The sequence below is a fragment of the Budorcas taxicolor genome, chromosome 24 (genome assembly GCF_023091745.1).
Source record: "Budorcas taxicolor isolate Tak-1 chromosome 24, Takin1.1, whole genome shotgun sequence".
Taxonomy (NCBI): domain Eukaryota; kingdom Metazoa; phylum Chordata; class Mammalia; order Artiodactyla; family Bovidae; genus Budorcas; species Budorcas taxicolor.
The window spans coordinates 30,196,020-30,213,650 of record NC_068933.1 but is presented as its reverse complement, the minus strand read 5'-3'; the positions used below and the strand labels follow the sequence as shown (position 1 = coordinate 30,213,650).

General features: G+C 40.1%; 1 protein-coding gene across 1 annotated transcript in view; it reads right to left on the bottom strand.

The window, feature by feature from the left end:
• Nucleotides 1-17,631, bottom strand: part of UNC5D (unc-5 netrin receptor D) — a 622,629-nt gene that overhangs the window by 381,944 nt on the left and 223,054 nt on the right. The window lies entirely within an intron of this gene.

Sequence of the window (17,631 nt, the reverse complement as noted above, 5' to 3'; positions counted from 1 at the left end):
GCATTTTCTGCCCTCGAGGAATTTAAATCTTAACTGAGGTACCATGTCTAGTGTAATACAACTCACCAAAGATGTGTCGTTAATAGTTGCAGAAAAACACAGAAGAAAGCCAGACTAAGGTATTTCATAAAAAAGAAATCAGCATGAGTCAAGACGGTCTAACAAAGCTTTGTGGAGAAGAAAGAGAAAAGATTCCAGGACCAAGCCGATGCCTGTGGATTTCTCCCCACACCACCAAGCAATTCTCCAGCACCGGCTGGCTGCCCTACAATATGAAAACTACATACTCCACGACAGCACTGCATCCAACAGGTCAGAGCTCAGTCCCCCAAGGCTGCCTCCCACTTCAGATGCCAGCTGCAAACTCACACTGTTACCCGCACTTCTGATGAAACTCCTGAAGAGCTTCCCTCCCCCTCCAACACCCTTCCTGGGTTCAACTAATTTGCTAAACTGATAACAAAATGTGCTGTTGTTACAGCTAAAAATTTCTGAAACAAGCAAAAGGGGAAGAGGCAGGAGGAGAATATTTTGGAGAATGCTGGAAAAACACTTTAAACATGACAGGACTTTTAAACAGAAAAAAAGTTCAGACACTCACAGACAGAAGAGTATTATTTCCTGGTGGGATACTGTTGAATTTCTTCCGTATCTTCTGATATCCTCCTATAACTGGTTTAAGACTAATTATAGAAGCAGAGAAAAGACTTGGAACTAGATTTTCTGAAAAACCTCACATCTAGATGGAGCAGAGGGAGTGATTAACTAACACTCTTATTAATTTTCTCTCCCTGCCATATCAGTATCCACAACTCAGCTCACCCAAAATATCTACTGTTTTAATTGCAATTGCCCATTTATTGGGCATTATTGCCTAAAAGATACATTTGCAAGCACTTTAAATGTCATTTAAGCCTTATAATATCTCCAAAAAGACATCAGTATTTTCTCCATTTTGCACATGAGGTTACAAGCTTAGAAAGACTTTAAGATCAAAGAAGAATACATGTTAGTATTGGGTTGACCCAAAAGTTCATGTGGGTTTTCTGGTAACATCTTATGAAAAAACTTCAATGAACCTTTTGTTCAACCCAAGAGAAGAATTCTAGCACAGTTCCAAAGCCTGAGCTGTCACACTTGGGCTCTCGTAGGCCCATTCTTTCACATAGCTGATAAGAATTTTGTAATCTGAACTGCGTGGTTGAACATGAAGCTCTCTACCAAACAACTAGTGATCTCTCCTTGAGCAAACCACTTAAACTCTCTGATTGCCACATTTTTCATACATAAAAGGAAAGCTCATCGATTCATCAAGCGTTTAGGAGGCATTTAGGACGTTTGGGGATAAGCATTTTTTAAATACTTATATCTACTAAACACTTAGCAATTCCACTTGTTTGTTATATGACCTCAATTTTCTCTACCTTGTGCTATTGTGAAAATAAGAGTATTTACTTCACAGAGTATGTCTGTATGTGTCTGTGTGTGTGCATAAATTCAATGAGCTATTACACAGCACTTAGAATTACCTGGCTGACACAAAGTAATCATACCATAATGTTCATTCTTAGCTCTGAGGATGATGGAAACAATGATAACGGTGCAAGTGATGGTAACGATGCTAAGTGTTATCAATACCAGCCCAGAAACCTCCATATCTCTGTGCAAAAATAAAAGAGACTCATGCTTGTGAAAGCATACACAGTAGAATAGTTCACAAATAGTATCTCCCATTTATTTTCAAGGTAAAGTTTACAGACAATGACAATTCTGTTCGGGAAGAAGTGATCAAGCCAAAATGGACTATTCATTCACTGTCTCGGACAAGAAGGCGTTAGACATGAAGAACTAATTGGGCTTCCTGCGTAAGTTAAATGATTTTGTCATCAACAAATACCTGACTGTGGCTCAGATCATGAAATCCTTACTGCAAAATTCAGACTTAAATTGAAGAAAGTAGGGAAAACCACAAGGACATTCAAAGTGAACGTGAAAGTTGCTCAGTAGTGTCCAATTCTTCGCAATCCTGTGGACTATACATATATACATGAAATTCTCCAACAGAATACTGGAGTGGGTAGTCGTTCCTTTGTCCAGGGGATCTTCCCAACACACGGAGTAAACCCAGGTCTCCTGCATTGCAGGGAACTTCTTTACCAGCTGAGCCATCAAGGAAACCCAAGAATACTGGACTGGGTAGCCTACCACTTCTCTAGCAGATCTTCCTGACCCAGGAATCAACCCAGGGTCTCCTGCTTTGCAGGAGGATTCTTTACCAGCTGATGACCTAAATCATATCCCTTAGAATTATACAGTGGAAGTGACAAATAGATTCAAGGGATTAGATCTGGTAGACAGAGTGCCTGAAGAACTTTGGATGGAGGTTCATAACATTACACAGCAGGTGGTGATCAAAACCACCCCCAAGAAAAAGAAATGCAAAAAAGCAAAATGGTTGTCTGAGGAGGCCTTACAAATAGCTGAGAAAAGAACAGAAGTGAAAGGCAAAGGAGAAAAACTCTGAAGATGTGAATGCAGAGTTCCAAAGAACAGAAAGGGAAGATAAGAAAGCCTTCCTAAATGATCAATGCGAAAAACAAAGAATACAATAGAATGGAAAAGACAAGACATCTCTTCAAGAAAATTATAGATACCAAGGGAACATTTCATGCAAAGATGGGCACAATTAAGGACAGAAATGGTATGGACCTAACAGAAGCAGAAGATATTAAGAAGAGGTGGCAAGAATACACAGAAGAACTATACAAAAGAGACCTTCATGACCCACATAACCATGATGATGTGATCACTCACCTAGAACCAGACATCCTGAAATGCGAAGTCAAGTGGGCCTTAGGAAGCATGAACAAAGCTAGTGGAGGTGATAGAATTTCCAACTGAGCTATTTCGAATCCTAAAAGATGATGTTGTTAAAGTGCTGCACTCAATATGGCAACAAATTTGAAAATTCAGCAGTGGCCACAGGACTGAAAAGGGCAGTTTTCATTCCATTCCCAAAGAAAGGCAATGCCAAACAATGTTGAAAATACTTCACAACTGTACTCATCTCACCGGTAGCAAAGTAATGCTCAAAATTCTCCAAGCCAGGCTTCAATAGTACATGAACCAAGAACTTCCAGATGTTCAAGCTGGATTTATAAAAGGCAGAGGAACCAGAGATCAAATTGCCAACATCCATTGGATCATAGAAAAAGGAAGAGAAATACAGAAAAACATACCCTTCTGCTTTATTGACTATGCTGAAGCCTCTGTGTGGATCACAACAAACTGTGGAAAATTCTGAAAGAGATGGGAATACCAGACCTCCTGACCTGCCTCCTGAGAAATCTGTTTGCAGGTCAATAAGCAACAGTTAGAACCAGACATAGAACAATGGACTGGTTCGAAACTGTGAATGGAGTTCGTCAAGGCTGTATATTGTCACCCTGCTTATTTAACTTATATGCAGGGTACATCATGCAAAATGCTGGGCTGGATGAAACACAAGCTGGAATCAAGAAATATCAATATCAATATCAATAACCTCAGATATGCAGATGACAGCATCCTTATGGCAGAAAGCAAAGAGGAACTAAAGAGCCTCTTGATGAAAGTGAAGGAGGAGAGTGAAAAAGTTGGCTTGAAACTCAACATTCAGAAAATGAAGATCATGGCATCCAGTCCCATCACTTCATGGGAAATAGATGGGGAAACAATGGAACCAGTGACAGACTATCTTCTTGGGCTCCAAAATCACTGCAGATGGTGATTGAGCCATGAAATTAAAAGAAGCTTGCTGCTTGAAAGAAAAGCTATGACCAACCTAGAGTATTATAAAGTTGGGACATTACTTTGCTGACAAAGGTCTGTCTAGTCAAAGCTATAGTTTTTCCAGTACTCCTGTGAGAACTGGACCATAAAGAAGACTGAACGCTGAAGAATTGAAGCTCTTGAGCTGTGGTATTGGAGAAGACTCTTCAGAGTCCCTTGGACTTCAAGAAGATCAAACCAGTCCATCCCAAAGGAAATCAGTCCTGAATATTCATTGCAAGGACTGATGCTGAAGCTGAAACTCCAATTCTTTGGCCACCTGATGTGAAGAACTGACTGACTGGAGAAAAATCCTGATGTTGGAAAAGACTGAAGGCAGGAGGAAAAGGGGAAAACAGAGGATGAGATGGCTGGATGGCATCACCAACTCAATGGACATGAGTTTGAGCAAACTGGTAGCTGGTGAAGGACAGGGAATCCTGGTGTGCCGCTAGTCCCTTGTATCGCTAAGGATGGACATGACTGAGCAGCTCAACAACAATAACAAATATCTGACCTCAGACTCTACAAAGATAGGGAATGAGGCAAGAAATAGAAATCTTCATTGAAAAAGAAATTCCTTCTAAAAAAATGGTACTGATGAACCTATCTTCAGGACACGAATAGAGATGTGAACGTACAGAATGGACTTGTGGACACAGAGGAGGAAAGGGAGGGGGGAACAATCCAGAGACTAACACTGATATGTATACATCACCATGTGTAAAACAGACAGTGCAAGCTGCTGCGTAGCACAGGGCGCTCAGTTCAGTGCTCTGTGATGACGTAGAGGGGTGGGAGTGATGTTCAAGGGGGAAAGGATATATGTAAACATACAGCCGATTCACTCTGTTACACAGCAGAAAACAACACTGTTAACACAATTATACCCAGCTAAAAAAAATTTTTTTAAACATCTGAAATGCCTGAAATTCAGAGAGGTCGAAATGAGGCTCATTCATTCATTCATGAATTCCACATATATTTATTAAGTTGATCCAGGTATTTTGGGAGGGACTTTTATAATAGAATTTAAAAAAAAAAAAAAAATGTCAATTAGTGACATTGGATAAATGTAATTACTATTTTTTTGTTTTTTTTTTAACTTTTCAAAATTTGATCTTCTATATCTAATATCAAAATGAAACAAATTCTATTCTATTCAGTCACTTATAATGGTGTTTTCAAATTGTCAATGACTGAAAAACATGTTCACGGTGTACTACAAAAATACAAGCAAATTAGTGGTAAAGAGTCCATCTGCCAAAGCAGGAGATGAGGATTCAACCTCTGGGTCGGGAAGATGCCCTGGAGAAGGAAATGGCAACCCACTCCAGTATTCTTGCCTGGGAAATTTCATGGACAAAGGAGCCTGGCAAGCTACAGTCCATAGGGTCAAAAAATCAGAAATGACTTAGCTACTAAACAACAAATTACAATCATGATTACCATTTAGATTTCAGCTTAAAAAAAAATACTTTCCAAATTTCTAAAATTAACTCTCGATTACAGAATGTTAAAACTTTTGTTGCTACTGTTAAAAAGCAAGGTACGAACAATCATGAGATGAGAGAGACCAGTCAATGAAAGACTTTACATAAGGCATCAGAATAACCAGTAGTGTTTGCCAGTGGGGTCCATTCAAAAGGTTTCTGATTTAGCAGCTTTTCAAGTGACACTAATGTTCCTATACTCTGAGGACCACACTTTAAACTACTGGCCAACAGGTAAGATCATGGACTTCTGAGCCAGACTACTTAGGGTTGAATCGCAGCATTGATGTTTCCTAAGTGTGTAAAAGTATCATACTTAATCTCCAAACTTCAGTTCCTTCAACTTGAAAATAAAAACAGTGAAATTACATAATAGTACCTAACCCTCAAAACTGTTATTGGATTTCTAGGATTTATAGCCTTCATTTCTAAGCTGAATGAATTAACAGGTGTAAGAGACTCAGAATAACATTTATTATGGAGTAAATGTTACATGCATTATTTTAGTAGGAATGTAAATCTATCACTACTCCTATTTCACTAACAATGTCAAGTAACAGCTTTTAAAATTTTATCACATTTTGGAACATACTCATATTTGTTAACAATGCCTATTTTTCCAATACTTGCCACAAAGCCACTCAGACTCTTCAAAAGAATTATCCTTACTGAAGGGCAGGGAGTGAATGAGGTCAGAGGGAAGGCCAGTTGAATAGTGGACCTATGAAGGGCTGGACGGTGGTACAAGGAAAGAAAGCTGAGATGCTACGCTCTGAAGTCAGTGGAAGAAATAGACAAGGACTGATGTACACATCACTGAGTCCAGTGAGATGTAATCCACATGACACAGTGCTACCCCAGGATGAAAACATCACCCATAGCTAGCGCGACATCATAGTTTCTCATGCCAACTGGGACACGTAGAAGGTGAGCAGACGGACTTCCCTCCTGGTGCAATGGTTAAGAATCCACCTGCCAATGCAGGGGACGCAAGTTTGATCCCTGGTCTGGGAAGACCCCACACGTCACGGGGCAATAAGCCTGTGCATCACAACTGCTGAGCCCACACGCTACAACTCCTGAAGGCAGAGTGCCTTAGAGCTGGTGCTCTGCCACAAGAGAAGCCACCACAATGAGACGTCTGCACACTGCAACTGGAGAAAAGCCACACACGGCAACGAAGATCCAGTGCAGCCAAAAATGAATGAAAACATAACTAAAATGAAATTAAAGAACATTTTTAAGAAGTGAGCAGATGCATGCATTAATATATCACATTTATTTTTCTCTTATACGTGGAATCTAAAAAAATGGCACCAATGAGCCTATTTTCAGGGCAGAAATAGAGATGCAGATGTAAAGAATGGCTATGTGGACATGGGTAAGGGGGTGGGACGAACTGGGACACTGACACCGACATATACACCCTACCACGTGTAAACCAGCTAGCTAGTGGAAGCTACTGTAAGGCACAGAAAGCTTGGCTCTGCGGGTGGGGGTGAGGGAGGCTCAAGAGTGAGGGGATATATGTACACTTACAGCTCATTCTTTGCACAGCAGAAACAACACCGTATAGCGATCATCCTCCAATTAAAACTAAAAAGTGAGCTACTGCTGCTGCTGCTACTAAGTTGCTTCAGTTGTGTCCGACTCTGTGCGACCCCACAGACGGCAGCCCACCAGGCTCCCCCATCCCTGGGATTCTCCAGGCAAGAACACTGGAGTGGGTTGCCATTTCCTTCTCCAATGCGTGAAAGTGAAGTCGCTCAGTCGTGTCCGACTCAGAGACCCCATGGACTGCAGCCTACCAGGCTCCTCTGTCCATGGGATTTTCCAGGCAAGAGTACTGGAATGGGGTGCCGTCGCCTTCTCGCAGGAGGATGCTGGAACCCACCAAGAAAAGATATCCCATGTCCAAAGACAAAGAAGCAGCTGCAGCAAAGATGGTAGGAGGGGCGCAATCACAATCAAATCAAATCCCATACCCATCACATGGGTGACCCAAAACTGGAGAAAAAGAAGACCAAAGAAGTTCTCCCACTGTTGTGAAGGTTCAGAATCCTCTGGGCTTCCCAGTGTGGAAATCTGACAAAGAGACTAGGAATCCCCAGGGGATCTGGCCACGAAGGTCAGCAGGACTTGATCACAGGACTTCCACAGGACTGGGAAACAGAGACTCCAGCCTTGCCGGGCACAAACAAAACCCTGGGCACACCAAGACCAGAGGGCAGTAACAGTAACCTAAATTGTTACAATGGGCTAAAAGGCATACATGAGACTTCTAGTTATAGTATCTCGCTCCGTTCTTTGACATAAAAATCACCAAGTTCCTTATTCTTTTTTTATAGTCAAAAAGGATAATTTTTATGAGTTTTCTGTTACTTTGGGCACTTGGGTTTCTGATAAAGTCAGAGAAAGCAAGCTGTAGTTGAAGGTGATGGGATTCAGGACAGGCCATCCTAAATACGCCACTCTGGCATACTGATTATTTCGAATTAAAGTTACTTAAGAAACAGCTGATGCAAGAAGGTCACTCTGACCCTCCTTTGTCCCCCTGAAGGCTGGAAATAAATCTACCCTGTGAAAGGTGCCCTTCCCATATGAGAAGGTAGAGAAACATCCTTATCACCAGAAATAAGGAATTCAAGACTGAGAACTCTGTATTAATACACTTTGTTACTTCCTTATTAATTTACTACTCCAAAGCCACACTTCTTTCTCATGTCAATACTTCAGACATTTATTGTTTATTTGACTAAAAATGCCTGAAAACAGCTGCCCACTTTGGTCATTTCTTTGAGTCTCACACTTCTGTGAGCTCCCATACATACAAAGTTTTCTTCTATTAATCTCTCAAATCAATTTCATCATTGGACCAGTCAAAGAATCTACAAAAGAAAAAAGGAAAAGATTTTCTACCCTACAATAGAACAGAAATTTGAAAGTCAGAGACCTAGGTTCAGGGTTAGACCAAGTCAGAAATGTATACACTATACTCCCAAATTCTATAATTTCTGTTGCCACTGATCTTCTTAAGGCTGAGATTATTCAAGGAAAGAGTTTCCTCTTCTAATTTGATTTCAGAAGATGAATGAATTGGGGAGAATGCTCATTCTGTGTGTTACTTGAGAGGGGAAAAGAAAATCAATCAGGCCCTTCTACGGAGACTGGGGGGAAATCTGCTACAATAGACTGATTATTTTCAGAGGGTAAGCATTCTTTGAATGTTCTGAGTAATCTCAGATGGAATGTGCTTCCAAATTGAAATTACCCAAGTCCCTTCAAGAGTTTACCACTTGGTTCAGTAGGAAGAATTAGCGGACGATGCAAAGGGTATGAAGCTAACCATAAAAGCAAGCCCTGGAACACAGCTGTACTTAAGCAGGTCTGAAAGAAGAACGGGGAAATTGATGCTTCTTTCAATGATGCTTCCTAACTCATTCACCTTCTGGCGAGAAGATGAACATTCAGAGATGGGGTAGGAAGAGGTCCCCTCAAATGTTCGTTCTAAAGAAACTGAAATGTTAAAAGACTTCCCCTTCCTATAATTATCAGCCCCAGTGGGTTTATGAGTGCATACTCATAAAGCTCTTAGGAACAATTATTTAATAGCTTATACATGTTCCTCAAATAAAAGAAAAAATTGAAAAAAAATAGAAACAGTCCTCTAAAATGCCTTTAAACAAGCTGTGCCAAATAATTTCTTTTTTTTTCAATAAAATGTGTGTTTAAAGGATGAGGAAGGAAAAATATATACAACAATTAATACCATCAATTTCCATATTTGAAGCAGTGAAGAATGTGCCCTTTCTTTTCTTGTATTAAAACTTTAAAAAAAGTTCTACTGAAGTAAAGTTGATTTAAAATGCTTCCTTTAATTCCTTGTATCTCTATTCTAAGAGAATCTACAAAGGGCATAAAACTCCAGTTTCTCTCTCCATGATGAAAGATGAATAGCTACTTCTAATATATCACCTTCAGGTACATTTACATATAGACTTTCATATGCAAATCAAATTCTGTATTACATTCCAAGTGTTGACTTCATGGCAACTATCAAACCTCAAGGGAATAACATCAGAAAGCCCCAATTCATTTTTAAAAAGTATAGTTTTTAACCAAAATTTGTTAGACTAGAGAATACTTTCTAGTGTGAAGACACTACCATCAGCAGGCAAAGATCGGGAACAGGCACAAGTCAGTGTTTTCTTTCTTGATTAGCACTGGATATTTACCACATTTCCATTGGAATCCATAATCTCTATTTCGAGACTCACCGAAGAACTAAAGTCACCAACATCACTGATACCAAGCTGCGTCACAATGGAGCAAGAAGACGTCTGGCTGTGAGCTTTTATGCTCCCATCTCATCTTCCTTTTTCCCATTTATTCCAGTCTGAGCATGCCAGCTTCTGTGGCTGCAGTAATTTAGTAATCTGTTGAGATGGCAACCCCTGCTGAATCTCCTCCATGTCCTTCCCCGAGAGACTGCCCCTCACTGCCACACACAGCAAAGTGACTCATGAATACCAAAGTCTCTACGTGCCCCAAGAAAGCAAATACATAGGGACATATTTTACAAGCGTTGTTAGAATTTCCTCCTTGATAATAAGAAGTAGATTGTTCTTAGTTAAATAAATAGTCTTTGGTCTTTAGTACCCAGAGAAAGAAACAGTTCACAATGTACGGTATGGCATGAAGAAGATACATACAGACTTCCCTGGGAGTCCAAGGGCTAAAGACTCTATGCTCCCAATGCAGGGGGCCCGAGTTCAATCTCTGGTCAGGGAACTAGATTCCACATGCCACAACTAAAGACTCACACACCACCCCAAAGACTGCACGTCCCATGTGTGGCAAATAAGACCTGGCAAAGCCAAATAAGTATTTTTTAAAAGGACCAAAAAAAACCCCCAAAAACAAAAATAAACTCAACAAAAAATTCACATATACAAAGGAACTTAATGTGTATGGATATGGAATCCAAAGCCATGGGGTCATTGGTCTCCTTTCCCAACTACTAGCTGTTTGTTTTTCTTTTTTTTAAATTTTATTTTTATTTTTTATTTTTTTAAATATTTATTTTTACTTTATTTTACTTTACAATACTGTATTGGTTTTGCCATACATTGACATGAATCCACCACGGGTGTACATGCGTTCCCAAACATGAACCCCCCTCCCACCTCCCTCCCCATAACATCTCTCTGGCCAAAGAACTAAATAGACATTTCTCCAAAGAAGACATATGGATGGCTAACAAACACATGAAAAGATGCTCAACATCACTCATTATTAGAGAAATGCAAATCAAAACCACAACGAGGTACCACTTCACACCAGTCAGAATGTCTGCAATCCAAAAATCTGCAAGCAATAAATGCTGGAGAGGGTGTGGAGAAAAGGGAACCCCCCTACACTGTTGGTGGGAATGCAAACTAGTACAGCCACTATGGAGAACAGTGTGGAGATTCCTTAAAAAATTGCAAATAGAACTGCCTTATGACCCAGCAATCCCACTGCTGGGCATACACACTGAGGAAACCAGAATTGAAAGAGACACACGTACCCCAATGTTCATTGCAGCACTGTTTATAATAGCCAGGACATGGAAACAACCTAGATGTCCATCAGCAGATGAATGGATAAGAAAGCTGTGGTACATATACACAATGGAGTATTACTCAGCCATTAAAAAGAATACATTTGAATCAGTTCTGATGAGATGGATGAAACCAACTACTAGCTGTTAAATCAAAGACAAACTGCTCGACCCCTCTGAGCCTAACGACTCCTATTATAAAATGGTGTTGTGATGTCTGAGTGTGCTTCATCAATCAATCCTATTTGACCCTTTGCAATCCTTTGGGCTGTAGCCCACCAGGCAACTCTGTCCATAGAATTTCCTAGGCAAGAATACTACAGTGTGTTGCCATTTCCTTCTCCAGGGAATCTTCACTTACCCAGGAATCAAACCTGTGTCACCAGCATTACAGGTGAATTCTTTATCACTGAGCCATTAGGGAAGCCTGTAATACACTTTAAAATACTTAAGCATAGTGTGTGTGTGTTTGAATGTGTAACAGAGTTTCAATTTACAAAGACAATTAATTCCTTGAATTATGCAGGCTCATATGATCTAAAAGCTATGGTAACTACTGCAAACACTTTATCTCTGATCAGCAAAATAAGTTATTATTAAAGAGCATAAGCTATTTCTGAAATGGGTATTTACTGGTGAATGTTATGGTCCTCAAAGAGTATGGATAGGCAAGAAAATTTAAATATATTCTTCTATGAATAAGTTGTATGAAGACCTCCTTAGACATGGGACCAAAACTCTGGTTTTTATTTTTTTATTTTTTTTTAAACATTCAAAGCCATTTTCATTTAAGGGTGTTCAACTGAGATGTTTGCTTTGTCTTGAAACTAGTCACGGTTTTGTAAGATTCTGATAACCAAGGGCTCCCCAGGTGGTGCTAGTGGTGAAAAAAAAAAAAAAATCCACCTGCCAATGCAGGAGGGTTCAATCCCTGGGTGAGGAAGATCCCCTAGAGATGGAAATGGCAACCCACTCCAGTATTCTTGCCTGGGAAATCCCACAGAGAGAAGAGCCTGGTGGGCTATAGTCCATGGGGTCACAAAGGGCTGGACACGACTGAGTGGCTAACAATTTTCTTTCCTCTCTAAAGAGAATAAACAAATGGCCAACAGGTATTTAAAAGGGTACTCAATGCCATTAATCATCAGAGAATGCAAAAAATACCCACATCCTCACACCAGTTAGGATGGCTATTTTTAAAAAGTAAAAAAAATAAGTGTGACAAGATGTGGGGAAAAGTGAACCCTTGTACACTGTTGGTGTGAATGTAAATTGACACAGCTACTATGGAAATTAGTGTGTCAGACCCTTAAAAAATTAAAGCTGGAACTACCACATCATCCAGTCATTTCATGTTGGGGTGTTTATTCAAAGAGATGGAAACCAGGATCTCAAAGAAACATCTATAATCCCACGTTCACTGCTGTGTGATTCACAACAAAGATATATAATCAGCCTACATGTTCACTGAAGGATGAATGGATAAAGAAATTCACTGCACATATAATGTCCAGCCTTAAAAAAGAAAGAAATCCTGCCTTTTGAAACATCATAGATGAACCTGGAGGACATTATATGAAATGAACCAGACACAGAAAGACAAAATATTGCATGATCTCACATAGTCATGAAATCTAAAATAGTTAATCTCATAAAAGCAAAGTTTAACCAGTTGCTGAGGGGAGGGGCAAATGGAAAGATGAGCAAAGGGCCCAGAGTTGCAATTATACAAGATCCATAAATTAGGCATGGCTACTACACAGCATCGTGCCTAGAGCTAACAATACTGTACTGTACACTTACAATTTTCCAAGTGGGTAATCTTTACAAAGACCCACACAAAAAGTAATAATAAAGGAATGCCAGGAAACATTTACTAGTAATGCTACGTCTATGGCCTTGATGTCAGTGATGGTTTCACAGGCACATACGTATCCCCAACTTGTACACATTAAATATGTGAAACCGTTTACTTGTCTATCATACCTCAATAAAGTAATTGATAAGACAAAGATCTTCTTGCACAAGAAAACCAAATGCTCATGGCCGAGAGTGGGAAGTTATTTATACCAACAAGAAATTGTGTGCCCTGAAGAGCCGCCATCTTTTACCAGCCAACATTTTCAGAAAACAACTAAGCAGCAGACCCTTATTAAACATTAGTTAAGGGAGCAGATACAATCTGGTCCTTGCCCTCATTTGCGAACATTTCTAGTGTAGCCATAGTGATAAGATCACCGTGTATGAATCCCCGAACAATTTATTACAAAACGCATGGATGAAGAACACTAGGAAGACAAACACAGCAGTCGTTAATCAAAGAACATATACAAATTCATCTGTGACAAACGTTTTATATGGCCGAGTGGTTTAGCGAAGATAAAAATTGCCAACGGCAACTAAACCTGCATAGCACCGCCATGAGCATTGATATTCCTTGTCTTTAATCAGGGCAAGAGTAGCCAAGGGGGATTCCCTGGTGGGCCCGTGGTTGAGAATCTAGCTTGCAATGCAGGGGACACTGGTTCGATTCCTGGTCAGGGGAGAGCCCACGTGCCGCAGGGCAACTAAGCCTGTGTGCCACAACCACTGAGCCCATGCCCTAGAGCTTATGTTCCAGAAGAGTAGTCACTGCAGGAAGAAGCCCACACATCACAATGAAGAGTAGCCCCTGCCCGCTGCAACTAGAGAAAGCCCACACACAGCAATGAAGAACCACCACAGCCGAAAAATAAATAAATAAATCTTGATAGATACACAAATAAATAAACAGGACCCACAGAAGGCTACATGGAGGAGGTGAGATTGAGAGGACTTTTACGTCCAGTGTGATTCAAATTTAACAACAGCCTTGAATGCATCAGGAAGCCACCAATGGAGGCAGTCATGAGACTGTTTGCCTGGATACCAGCTGAAAATATAAATTGAAAAAAAAGAGAGAGAGAATACAAACATCTTTAGCTCCCCTTTTACTATTATTATTTTTTCATAAAGCCAAGCTTTATAAACAGCTGCCAAAAGTGAATGTATTTTCTGAGAGACATGGGCTGACAGAGTTTGGAAGAATGTACTTTCTAAGAGTGATTTATGTCCCTGTGATGTGCTCCAAGGATGCACTGGGGACTTTAAAATGAGGCCATCAACACACATTCAGAGGGCTTTTAGGATCTCAGATAAGCCCAGACGGCGATGCTTAGTTTCTTACCTACGAAGAAACATTTCTCCAAGAGAAATGAGAGAGTTCGTTAGAGGCCCCTGGGGCCTGCTGCTACTTCTCAGCAATACAGGTCATCAGAGTGACAGAGTTGAACTTGGGGACAAGCGTAGTTAGAAAACAGTGAGAATTAGTGAGTAGCTGGAGGAAAAGAATCTTCAGCTGCAGATATCTGCCTTGTGACCTTCTATATCCCTGCATCGTACAACTGGATCTATCGTCTTCCAACTGGAAATAATTCCCCTGCCTCCCTTTGAATACCTTTAATTATGCCAGCCTAAAAGACTGTTGACACTCTGATTAGTGAGGAGTTCAGTACAGTTATACTTTTTATTTTTTAATTTTATTTTTTTGCTTTTTAGGAAACTATCCTAGGAAAAGACTTCCCAGAGCTGGCAAATGATGCCTGCCCTTCCTGGAAATGACAGGGATCTCAGATACACTTCTGTCCAACCAATCCCAGTTCAAGCAGCAAAAAATAAAGCCCAGGGATTGAGGAAGCTGCCTTTCCATGGGCCCAAGAGATTTCTGTTAAAACGAACATCACTAATGTTCCAGACACAGGGTTCTAAACCAGGCATGGGTTCTTAAACTCACCCAAACGGTGAAACACTTGGCTGTTTTGATTTGGCAAGAAGAATATGAAATACTGATACTGTTCATCCGTTTATTTTGTCATCTATTGCCGCCCACTGGCAGACAAGCAGTAGTAAACACCAAAAGCTGGAAACATTGATCTCAGGGAAACTGCCAACTGAGAATAATCCAATCACGTTGGGTTTCCTCCAAGTTAAGAAAAGGTTACCCTCGTGCTATTTTATTCATCATGGCACATAATGGATCAGCCCGAGAACATAGCCATTGTGTTGGAATACGATGACAATCACTATTTACTGAGATCCCACTGGATAGCAGACACTATTTTAAGTCCTTTTCGCATCTTTAAAGCAATTTGTGAGGCAGGTATTATTATCTACATTATACAATCTAGAAAGATGACTCAGATGGTTTAATTAACTTGCCCGTGGTCACTCAGCTTGGCAAAATCAATATTTGAACCCAGGCTAAAAGATGCTTACTCCTTGGAAGAAAAGTTATGACCAACCTACATAGCACATTGAAAAGCAGAGGCATTGCCAACAAAGGTCCATCTAGTCAAGGCTATGGTTTTTCCTGTGGTCATGTATGGATGAGAGAGTTGGGACTGTGAAGAAAGCTGAGCACCGAAGAATTGATGCTTTTGAACTGTGGTGTTGGAGTAGACGCTTGAGAGTCCCTTGGACTGCAAGGAGATCCAACCAGTCCATTCTAAAGGAGATCAGCCCTGGGTGTTCTTTGAAAGGAATGATGCTGAAGCTGAAACTCCAGTACTCTGGCCACCTCATGCAAAGAGCTGACTCATTGGAAAAGACTCTGATGCTGGGAGGGGTTGGGGGCAGGAGGAGAAGGGGACGACAGAAGATGAGGTGGTTAGATGGCATCACCAACTCGATGGACCTGAGTTTGAGTGAACTCTGGGAGATGAGGATGGACAGGTAGGCCTGGTGTGCTGCGATTCATGGGGCCGCAAAGAGTTGGACACGACTGAGTGACTGAACTGAACTGTCTCATTCACCAGCTCAGATTTCCAGTTTTTGCCTCCCTTTACTTCCTAAATGGAGCTCTCTCAACTCCCAAATACAAGCTTAGCTCTGCCTTCTCTAAAGTCAGACCAGACCTCTGAATTTCCTGACATTCGAGTATAACCTCATGCCCTAATTCTGGTAAATGGGCTTCTGATAAATGTTCCCTACTCTTGGAGAAACTGATATCCCAAATTCTCTAGCTCTGATTCTCTACCTTGTATGTTCTTGATCATTAATTAACTAAAGTCTTAACCTAAATTTCAACCTTGTACTTTAAATCTTCCTACTTGCTAAAGACTTTGCCAAGTCAGATTATGTGAAAACCAGGATCAAAGCAAATCTCCCAGTAAAGGTGGTTTGACTGTCTTATGTTAAATAGTCTCAGCAAAAAAAATATATATATATATATGTATATGCATGTGTTTATCTACGTACATATTTACATATATGGGCTTCCCTTGTAGCTCAGTCGGTAAAGAGTCTGACTGAAATGCAGGAGACGTGGGTTCAATCTCTGGGTCGGGAAGATCCCCTGGAGTAGGAAATGGCAACCCACTCCAGTATTCTTGCCTGGAGAATCCCACGGAGGCAGGAGCCTGGCGGCTACAGTCTATGGGGTCACAAGAGTAGGATACGACTGAGCGGCTAAGCACATGTGCACATATCCATATATATATGAACATGTACAGAGAGATTCTTGATAGCACACATCAGTGTAAAGGCATTTATGGTTTCCTATATACAAGGTAACCATACATCTCTGCCTACGACAGACCTGATTTCATGCTGACTGTCCTACAATGATTATTAATAGTGCCCCATTTAACCATCAATGCAGACTCGGTCTGAATGATACATTTTAAGATTTTCCTAATCATGGGCACTATTGAGGCATCGTGAAGGCACTCTACAAACTAACTTCATTTAATCTTTTCGTTTTCACATGAGTTTTTAAATGTTGCTATACTTCAATTAAAAAAAAAATAAAATATGCCAAGATAACATACATCTGAAGAAATAGGGGGGAAAGTAGAGAAACATGAAATAAGGTCTTAAAAGGATCCATATATAACTGTAATATCAAGTTAGTTAACATACAATGCAGTATTTTGGCTTCCCATTAGAGAAAGCTAATCAGTTTACAAACCAGGGATCCATTACAAGACAAAAAATCAACTGCTCAGAAGACATCCAACTGTTCCTGATATTAAAGTTCAGAAAGCAGTAAACCATCTCTCCTCAAGGAAACTCATGGAAGTGGCACTACAATCCCATGAACAAAGATCATAACAGCATCTTGACAGTAGACTTGAAATTTCTTACAGGTCTCTTTCCTGTAAGATCTTTTGATATTGTCTAATGGCACCACTACAAGGCGTAGCTCAGAAGAGAGGAGACTGAATGATATTACAGGAAGCTAATGACATACCATCCAGGTATATGAATGTTGATTCAATTTAACCCTAGAACAGCTATTAGCACATTTCATGGTCTATAGCATTTAATGAGTATTTATCAGGCAATCATCTATAAATATTGCTTTATTTCCCTTAACATTGATAGATATTGGGAAGAGTACCTGTTTTGTCTATCAATTGCCAGATAAGAACTTCACTCATCATTCTCCACAGATCAAAAGGATTACTTTTTTTATTGCATCCATATCTTACAGATGTATCATCTATTTATTCAATTTTAGAGAAGATATGTAATATATTAAATCAAGAAGCCACTGATATGAGTAAAATGTGACATTTTTCAAGGAAATACCTAAGAGTCATGCCATATGTTTAGACTTTTATAATGAAAATTATATATGCAATATCCATCCTAATCCCTTCAGGGCATGCTTTGTCACTCAGAATAATGAAGCATGAAAAATGAGAT